The sequence below is a fragment of the Vombatus ursinus genome, unplaced genomic scaffold, assembly GCF_900497805.2.
Source record: "Vombatus ursinus unplaced genomic scaffold, bare-nosed wombat genome assembly UNPS02000749.1, whole genome shotgun sequence".
NCBI classification, from domain to species: domain Eukaryota; kingdom Metazoa; phylum Chordata; class Mammalia; order Diprotodontia; family Vombatidae; genus Vombatus; species Vombatus ursinus.
This window is the reverse complement of record NW_020940527.1, coordinates 9,881,580-9,892,190: the sequence shown is the minus strand read 5'-3', so window position 1 is coordinate 9,892,190 and position 10,611 is coordinate 9,881,580. Positions and strand designations below refer to the sequence as shown.

Here is a 10,611-nt window from a genome sequence, read left to right as displayed (position 1 = left end):
ATATACACACACACATATATGTATATATACTTATACATACACACATATAACACATGTATATTCTCATTCTGTACCTTCAATCCACCACTTCTCTGTAATGGATAGTTTACCCATTCTTTTTCAGAATTACTCTATGGGTAACCTTTACTTTAAGAACCAAAGTGAGGTCAACTTAATCAAGACACTATCTTAATCCAATCCAATGTGATGAGAATTTATGATTATCTCCATGTGCAAGGAACTGTGTGAGACACTGGGCAAACCAAACCAATATTAAAAACAGTCCCTGCTCTCAAGGAGTTTGTATACTACAACAAGCATTACATGATTTGGATAAGTATATAATTATATCAGAAGCAAGAGAGAGCAATAAATAGATCCCTTCCTGGCAAAATGAATTTGAAAAATGATGTCAATGTCATCTGCCATCCCAAGGCAAGCTCTCAGTGAATGCCTGATCCAAAGGGAGATAAACCATTGCACATCAGACATGGGAACTATCTTTCATTTGAAGGACAATGTTGGTGACCTGGTGCTCCAGGAAGTGTTGGAAGAAATTTGTGAGCCCTTCAAGAGACAATTAGGTGCCGTTTTAAGGAAAATGGCATTACGGGAAATGAGACTCAGTGGACTGAAGTGGACTTTTTCCCTTCTAGCGGTCCATATGTTCTCATAATGTGGCCTTTCAATGTTATACCCCTCAACTAGCCCATAATTACTGTCCATGCCGTATGAATTATGCATTATTTGATGTGAATTCAGGTTTCCTGGCACTGAATAAATCGGTGGTTGTTAAGGAACCTGTGGTCATTACCAAAACAAGCCCAAGAGATCATCTGAGAAAATAAACAGTATCCAGTTCCACACACTCTTCCATTCAAACAATACTTATGACTGGTAAAAATTCTCCATATTGCTATTGTGAACCCCAAACCCCATGAACCCCATAAACCCCAATTTGAAACAGAGTCTGCTCTAAGAAAGAGACAAATGAAATTGGGGTACATGAGTCCATAGTTTAATTTCTCAAAGTGGCTTGACGTGCATTACATAGGAGTTCAGTCCAAAACTGGACCCCCCTAAGGGGGTCAGTTCAGAACTGGCTTGGTCTGGGATTTTGGGGTACAGCATTATATGTCCTTCAAAGAGTAGGTGTTCCCAAGGGGTGCCAATCAATCGTGATTGGTCAACATACTAGGAAGTGGATGGGTTCCTTAGATCACTCAGTCCACAGGGTCCAATATCCTGATATCACCTGCCATCAAAGGAAACACCACCCCTAGTCTTTGAAGTTTGTCTCCACCCAAACCCAAGTAGGATAAAATCAATTCAGGCCTGGGTTGGAGTTTGACCAAGATAAGAAGATTCAATGCAATCTCATTATTAGAGATGTCCTTCTGAAAAACTTTGGTCTGAAGGCTGGCAGGGTGGGATTCTGAGTCTCCAAAACACAGATTACCAAGAGAAACCATTTTTTACACTTTGGACTCATCTTCACAACAGGACACAGAGATGACAGCTTCACTTGACCTGGAATGCAGGGAGGAGATAGACTGGGTCCTCCTCTCCTCCTTGGAATGATGGCAGTCTGCCTGAGAAGGCTAGTTAAATTGCTGAAGGTGAGAGAGAAAGACTGATTTTAGATCCCTAAGTGCTGTAAAACATGCCTTGCCATGATATTCTTTGGAGAGTACAGCCTGTGCTGGTCTTCCCTATCTACATATCACACATACTCTATGTCATATAGGGCAGGCAGGTGGCAACATAGTGCTGGGCTTGGAATCAGGAAGACAACATCATGAGTTCAAATCCAGCCTCAGACACTAGCTGTGTGACCCCTGGGCAAGTCACTTAACCCTGTTTGCCACAGTTCCTCATCTGTAAAATGGGCTGGAGAAGGAAATGGCAGCCTACCCCAGTATCTTTGCCAAGAAAACCCCAAATGGAGTCAAGAAGAGTCGGACACACCTGAAGCAACTCAACAACAAACAACATAAACATGTCATGTTATGGGATGATCTTTTATCCCTACCAATGTGCTCAGGTTATTACCATTAAACCTCCTTAATTGGGTGCCCAGTGATTTGGAACTTGTGATTGGTTTCAAGTCCGTCTTAGTGTATGACACATCAAAAAAGGAAGATTTTTTTTTTAAGTAAATGAACAGTGTCACGGGGACTGACATTGTCTGACTGAAGAGAAGGACCTGTTGTCAAGAACTTGGGCAGCAGCCACTTACAAATGCTAATTACAAACTGATTCACGCTTGGTGACCCTTAAAGGAACTTTCCAAGAACACTTTTAATGTATTGTGATTCCTGGATATGCTTGGCTAGATTATTTGTCTATCTTGATTTTAGTGGAGAATCAGCTCCCAAAAACCTAATAATAGAATAGAATTGTAAAAAAGAAAGCAAATTTAATTTTGCTTAAGATTTGTAAAGTGGTTTATTTTTCTCACAACAATTCTGTGAGGAAAAGAATGAAAGTATTGCTACTCCCTTTTACAGATGAGAAAACTGAGACCCAGGGAGGTGACTTGCCCATGATCCAATATAGGGCCATGCCAGGAGTCACATGTAGGTCTTCTGACTGTGAGACCAGGCTACTTGCTGGTACATCATATTTCCTCTCATTATTGATATTATTGGAAAACTGTGCATCTTTTCAATATTTCATAATTTTAGTCGTTTTGCAGACTGGTCTTTCCAGCTTAAAGTAGTCCAAATTTGCAACATATTATGATATCTATGCATAATGCATATAGTCCTTTTCATTCTCCTTTCCAATTCTAAAACTGAAATCAAATTAATACTATCATTATTTCTGGAAAAGGTGTGTCAATTTATCTGTTGGCTTCTTTTATCAACCTAGTAAGTTTCTAAAGATGGCTCTGGAGAAGAGAGTGGTGATTTTGCACAGCTCAGCCTCCCTTAAATCCAATTCACCTTCTAGAATGAAGTACAAACAACAAGTTTCCACACCAAAGCACCTTGATTTGTGTTGTTTTACTCTATTAGAATGTATATTCCTTGAGGGCAGCAGTGGTCTGCTTTTACTTTTGTGTCCTCAGCTCTTAATCCAGTATTAGTCATATAGTAAGAACTTAAAACACTCTTTCATTCATTCATTCTTGTCCAGAGTTCACTAGTTACAAAAAAAAAAAAAAGACATGATTGTTCTGAACATTCTCTTGCTTTTCTCAAACCCTCTGTCAATTTAAACTCATCTATTACTAACATATTACTGCCATTTGGTTTAATGTACAGGATGTTTCAATAAAATTATACACACCTTAACAACTGATATATTCTTAACGAAAATAATGGTGTTAAGTATCACTATACATAGCTCGAGGGAACAAATGTTCAAAATGTTTGCCATAAGCTTTTTGGAATTTTTGAGAACAAAGGCACAGAGAGAGAAAACATGTAGAAATATGCATGTGTGTGAGTCTTTGTTCCACCCATCTTCCAGGTAAATGAGTATCTGTGTAACCTCATTTTCAAGCTAAGTGCATAACCTTGAAATGGAGCTGAGACTAAGAAAGGGACCTTCCCTAGACACACACACACACACACACACACACACACACACACACACACACCACACACACACACACACAATCTCAACAAATATGAGCATCTCTCTGCATCTCTGTAACATTTTTCAGTTCTGAACAAACACTTTAAAAACCACTTATATTGCGTAAAGTCAAATGTGATTCTGCCATTTTGAATTTCTAGTTGCTTTTACCCATGTTTGCAATTAGTGGCACATCACCAATGTCAACTGTCAGTCATTACTGGGCAGCATCAATGCGCCTGATTCCATCTACATTCACAAATGTCTCATCAACATTCAGACAGACCTACTGAATATTTCCATAAAATGTTTACCAAGACTGCAGCAATTCCTGCCCCTCATCCTTCTTTTACCAAAGAGCTTAGACTTTGAGATTTGGTTCTGATATTATATAAGATAACCAATCTCGGCCAGGTTGGCTGGCCTCATGTTTCCCTGGCTGTTAAGTGACTGTGCTTCTAAGATGAAAAAGAACAAAGACAAGACATTCTGTGTGGTGTTGTACAACAGTGTCCCTGACAGACTGTTGCTTTGCTGATCCAAGAGGTACAAAAATCAGGAGGGATTGTGGACAAAAGTGGAGAAGGAGAGGAAGGAAAGAAGAAAAGAGGGAATTTGGGTATAGGATCTCTGCTTCTGTTTAACTCTGGTATGTAGATACAAACACACACATCCCTTTATAATTATGCCGTAATATTATAAAGATACTGATCTCCGTGCTCATGTTAAATACTTCTTATAAGTGTTAAAGAAGTGAGTACCAATCATTGATTTTTTTTTATTCAAAGATGGAAAAGTTACTGAAATGTTTTCCGGCAAGTCCCTGAAAATGTGGATGTCAAAAAATGCTCTCTGGAGTCATAATCAGGATAGAGAGGCAGGCAGGATAAAGCAGGGAATCTGGTATTCACAACAAGAGGCCTCTCCCTGAGTGTTGACACTGAATAACAGAGCAGTGAAATAATGCCTGTTTTTGAGGAGGGGAAAAAAATGCTTCTGCTTTCTGACCCCCCTGATTCCTGATTCATCTTTGCTGTACGATTTTGGGTTAGTTGGCCTGATGAAGAACCCGTTGGATCTGAGAAATTATAAGTAACGGTCACAGAGAGCAAAGGTTAAAGAACACATAGAAATCATTAACTCTTTACCTATGGCCTGGTTCTACAAGTCAGGACCAGTAGCTACCTCAGAGGACAACACAGCCTCTGAATGGGACAAGCTGTAATTTTAAAATACAGCAACTGTTAGACCCTGGCAGAAATAAAAGGCCGCTGTGTAATATAACCTAGCTCCCTCTTCTCCCAAGAAATAAACATTTTTTGTCTAATTTTCTAAGGGAAAATTTCAGCTCCAGTCAACATACCCTAACAAAATTTGCTGATATCATCAGTGGCTTCTCCGAAGAAACTGTTCTATTCAGAGTTCAGACTCCAATTTGGACCTGAAATAAATTTGGGGGGTTAGGGGGAAGGGGGGGAGCTAGAGAACAATAGCTAATGAAAGCTAACATTTATGTTGCACTTTAAGGTTTTTGAAGAGTTTTACGTATATCATAGCATTTTATCTTTACATTACTCAGAGGTAGCTGTTATTATTATCCCTGTTTTTGTTGTTATTCAGTCACTTCAGTTGTGTCTGACTCTTCATGACTCTATTTAGCATTTTCTTGTCATAGATACTGGAGTGGTTTGCCATTTCCTTCTCCAGCTCATTCTACAGGTAAGGAAACTGAGGCAAACAGGGCTAAGTGACTTGCCCAGGGTCACACAGCTAGTGTGTCTGAGGCCAGATTTGAAATCATGAAAATGAATGTTCCTGATTTCAAGCCCAGTGCTCTATCCACTGAGCCACCTATGGAAATGGAGGCAGAGGTTACATGATTTGCTCAGAGTCGTGCAGCTATTAAATATCTGAGATGGGATTTGAATTCAGTTCTTCCTGACTCCATCTAGTTTTCTATCCACTTCTGAGGTCCTTCTGAATCAATAAACACCTTTCCAAAGTGTGATGCTTATACCTTAAAGATGGAACAAATCTTAAGTTTCCTTATCTGTAAAACGAATGACTGGAATAGATGCTTTCTTTGGCTCAAGGGTCATCCAGCTAATTAGTGAAAGATCTAGGACTAGACTCAAATCTCCTGTGTTTGTTCTTCTATATACCATCCTTGTTTATTTTCATGGAAACATCAGTTCTGCCATCCTTATTCATTGCTATTTGTTTCTGTAGCTGTGTGACCACAGAAGCCTCTCTTTCCTCATCGGTAAATTAAGAATGATAATACATTTTGATACCCAGAAAACTTTGAGAACATTTTTCCTCCTTATCAAAACACAGATGAGGATCAGCTACGTAACAGAATGTTGAGTCCAGAGAAGAGAAGATGTAATATTTTTCAAATATTTGAAAGATTGTACAAGAAGCATTAGATCTATGAAGTCAAAAATCTGTTTTTCTGGGCAACTTTCACCTATTGGTCCTAGTTCTGACCTTACAGAGTAAGAAAGAACTTTCTAGTCATTCGAGATGACCAATAATGGAATGGTCTCTCTTTTAAGTAGTAAGTTCACCATCTTCTTTGGAGGTGTTCATGCAGAGGCTTGCTGGCCACTTAGATCCTTAGATTGTTGATGTCAAAAGAGACCTGAGGTATCTAGTCCTTATACAAATGTGCACCCTAACACATAGAGAAACAAAATGGCTTTTCCTAGGTCTCTAGGCTTGTCGGGGATAAATTCATTGTGTAGAGATAAGATTGAACAATGTCAAAGGTCCTTCAGGCTCTGGGGTTCTATATTCCTATTTTGCAAGTACAGAGTAGATTTTGGAAATGATGAAAAACTCTGGACACTCAAACTTAGATTTCAAAAGGTTTAGATGGGTTTCGAGTTTTAGTCCTAATGACATCACCCTTTTTCCTTCTATGCAATGAACTAGAAGGGAAAGGAATTTTCTCCTAATGACCCTTCTTTCTAATGTACATATTAAAACAGGTGCTGGGCTCTAGCAAAGAGAATAATGCAAATAGTAGATCTATGTATTTGCAAAACAAATTAAAATTAAAAAAAACAGCAATCAGTACAAGATCACTAAATGCATTTTTTATACAAAGCAAGCATGAATAAAACTTTTATTTGGTTCTCTTCAACCCGTACACATTTTGATTCAACAAATTTTTTTTTTAGTGCCTATTACGGGCAAGGCATATAACTCTGGATATACAAAGGGTAAGGAAGATAAAAATATTCCCTGCCCTCGTGGAACTAACATTCTAGTGGGGGCAGAATACAATAGGTACACATAATCTGTTCATATGCAGTAGTGTGTGTATATGTATGCATGCATGTGTATACATATACATACACATACACATATATGTACATGTGCATGTATATATGCATAAACACAAATAATAAACATCTAAATGAAACATGCATAATATATATTTTCTTAATGCTGGTGCCTTTCCTCTGTTGATTTTCTCCAATTTATCCTGCATCCAGCTTGTCTGTACAGAGTTGTCTCCTCCATTATGTATGATGCCCTTCCTCCTCTGTGGCAGAGACTATCTTTTGTCTTTCTTTGTATCCCCAGTGCTTGGCACATAGTAGGTGCTTAATCAATGTTTATTGACTGACTATCATTCTTTTATAAGATTTATTGTTGACTGCCTATTATCCTAGCCCTAGTATGTGACCAGCCTCAAGGCATTACAGATGAATCATCTGAAAGGTTTTGATAAGAGTATTTTCAGTTTTTAGTCTGTCTGAGCCAAAAAATTCAGAATATCTTCCAGAGAAGTTTCGTAACAAAAGCAGAGAGGGAAGACTAAAAAGAGAAAACACTCCTCAGTCCCCCAGTGACTGGCTGGAAGCTCCCCATAGTCAGTGTTTGGCTGTTGCAAAGTACAGCACTTAACAATCCAGCCTCGCCCACTGAGTGCTCCATGCTTTTTTTCTCCTCTTGGTAGGAAGAGGTAGCGCTGTCAGGTGGTGGGGGTGGGAAAGGCAACTGGTTGTAGCACAAAGCACTCTGGGTTGGCAGCTCTGGAGGAGCAGAAGTTAGGTCTGATTTTTAGCCTATATTAATCATCCTCAACTTCTCTGTAGTGTGACTCCAGTGACCATAGTCCTCTCCTCGGCACTGATCTGTCTTCCGTTGGCTTGGGGTGCCATTGTGCATGGCCTCTCTATCTTGGTGGCCCCCCCTTTATTTATTCTTATATGAACACTAGCAAATCATTTCACCTCTATGGGGCTGTGGTTTCCTCATCTGTAAATCAAAGTGGGGTGGATTCAATGATCTGCAAGTGCCCTTTTACGTCCAACATTCTGTGATTCTCTAGTTGCGCAAGTAACAGTCATAGATTTTTGAAACTTGGAAAGGGTGCAGGGATAACAGGAAAACATTTACGATGTGAAAATGACAATTGCAGCCCTAAGGTCCAAGTAGAACCTACACATTCTACACACAGGATCATCCAATGTTAGAACTGGAGAGGAGCTTCAAATTCACTCAGTCCAATCATTACATTTCACAGATGAATAAAATAAGGTCCCCAATGACAGTGACTTGCCCAATGTCATGAAGCTGATAAATGACAGAGTCAGGATTGGAAATGAAATCTCTTGACTTCCAATACAGGGTGCTTGTATGTGGTTGTTGCTGTTAGTGGAGGTGATGAAGATGATGATGATGATGATGATGATGATGATGATAATGATGGTGGTGGTGGTGGTGATAATGATCTGGAGAAGTAGGAGAGGGAGAAGGGGTGAAAGAAGAGGAGGAGGAGAGGGAGAAGGAAGAGGAGGAAGAAGGAGACTAAGAAGTGAATTCTTTCATTTTGCTAATGGGATTCTTCTTCAGACAAGTCTCTTCTATGCCTCCCTACCGGGATACTTGGTATTTGACATACCCTCTTCCAGATTTTGGCCTGACAATCAACACCAAGAAATCAGAGGTTCTCCACCAGCCAGCACTGTACCATTTGTGCACGGAAACCGGTCACAGTAAATGGAGAAATTTTGAATGCTGTGGGTAAGTTTACTTACCTAGGCAGTATACTCTCCAGGGTTGTCCACATAGTTGATGAAACTGACACACACACATTGTCAGAGCTGGCTCAGCATTTGGGAGGTTCCAGAAAAAAGTGTGGTAGAGAAGAGGTATCAGGCTGCCTACCAAACTGAAAGTCTACGGAGCCTTCTTGTTGACCACACTGTTGCATGCCTGTGAAATCTGGGCAGTCTACCAGCACCACGCCAGAAAATTGAACTACTTCCATTTGAATTGTCTCAGGAAGATGTTGTAGATCACCTGGCAAGATAAGGTACAGGACACCAAAGTCCTCTCTGGAGCTGAACTGCCAACCATTCAAATTCTGCTGCAGAGAGCACAACTCGGATGGACTGGTCGTGAAGTTTGAATGCCAGATGCATATCTACTCAACAGACTATTTTACTGAGATCTTGCATGAGGTAAGCACTCACATGATGGTCAGAAGAAGCTGGGTAAGGACACTCTCAAGCTCTCTCTTAAGAAGTTTAGTATTGACTGTGCTACATGGGAAACATTGGCACAGGACCACCCAGCATGGTATGCCCTCATCAGAGAAAATCATGAGCAAAGCAGAATTGTAGAAGCACGTAAGAAATGGGGGCTGTGCAAATCCAGAACCACTTCCACTCTAATGTTCTCATGGACCACTCGTGCCTGATCTGTGGTAGTCCCTTCCCAACTCATACTGGTCTGATCAGCCACAAACACATGGTATCCTGACTCCAACATTGTGATGTCACTGGTCTGAAGTAAAAATGAAGGCTGAACAATATCAACATCCCTCCTCCGGACAGCTAGGTAGGACCCCCTCCTACCTTGGTCACTACTCCTGAAGACTTTGCCTACCCTATTCTGTCTACTAGTCAAGAGGCCATACTTTGGCCTCCATCAGAGGCCATACTTTGATGGCCATCCAGAGATTGGCCAGTAGAGGGAGCTGGCCCAGCAGAAAGGGGGTGAGGAGGGAGTGGGGTGGGAGGTCTGATCTTCCCTTGGTGGTGGAAATAGATTGCCTTGGTAAGAATGAGCTGCAAAACTGGTCAGCAAGCCTGGAGCTGGGCACTTGTTTCTCAGCCCCGATATTTGGGGCTCTCACCCCGACTCAGTTTTGTGCAAACAAGATAATGTACATGGGAAAATGATCTTGGTCCATGTCATGGAATGTTTCTCCTAAAACTTGTAAATATGTAGTAATTGTGTCTGTCAGGAATATTAATGAACAATTACATCTGTCTAAATATTTCCCAGGAAGTTTTGCTGGGTTTGTTGTTTTTTTTTTTTTTTTTTTGAGGGGAGGGGGTAAGAAGGGAGAGCACTCCTCTCATCCGTATACTCTACCCTAGCTGGGTAATTGAAGCGACAGAGCACAACCTTTTCTTTATAAAAAGCAGCCAATCCTCCAGTCTCGGGGTCTTTATTTTTTTGTGTGTGCGTGGTTTTCTTTCTTTCTCTCTTTCTTTTTCTTTCTTTCTTTCCAGCCACCAACACAAGGATGACCTCTTCTATCCACATAATGCAAGCAGTCACTCATGCATTAACAGCCATAAAGCCCCAAAGGTCGTTTCTATGGCAACCACGGGGGTCCTTAATGACCCTGGCAGCCCAATGATTCTGTTTTGTTTGAGAGTGAAAGAATAATAAGTCAGTCTTTCTCCCTCGCCCTCTCCCTCTTCCTCTTCTCCCTCTCCCTCTCCCTCTCTCTCTTTCTCTCTCAGGGCTGCTGCTCATTATCTGATTCCAGGATCAGCCCCAGAGACAGAGCAGCAGCCAGCTCTGAAAGACAAGGGTTTCTCTGCAGACAAAGAAGCAACCGGCTGTTGAAAAGGACCTGAGCATGTCTCGCACGCTGCAGCCCAGGCAGTTTCTTTAATTCCATTACTTGCCCAATGAATTTAAGCAAGTGGCCCTGTGTATCACCAGAACTGGGAGTTATACAAGGAAAACTCAAATCTAGGGCGGGGGGGG

General features: G+C 40.8%; 1 pseudogene; it reads right to left on the bottom strand.

Annotated features, from left to right (window-relative positions):
* The window catches only part of LOC114039570, a 17,042-nt pseudogene extending 9,282 nt beyond the window's left edge, over positions 1-7,760 (bottom strand).
* Between the last annotated feature and the right edge of the window lie 2,851 nt (positions 7,761-10,611).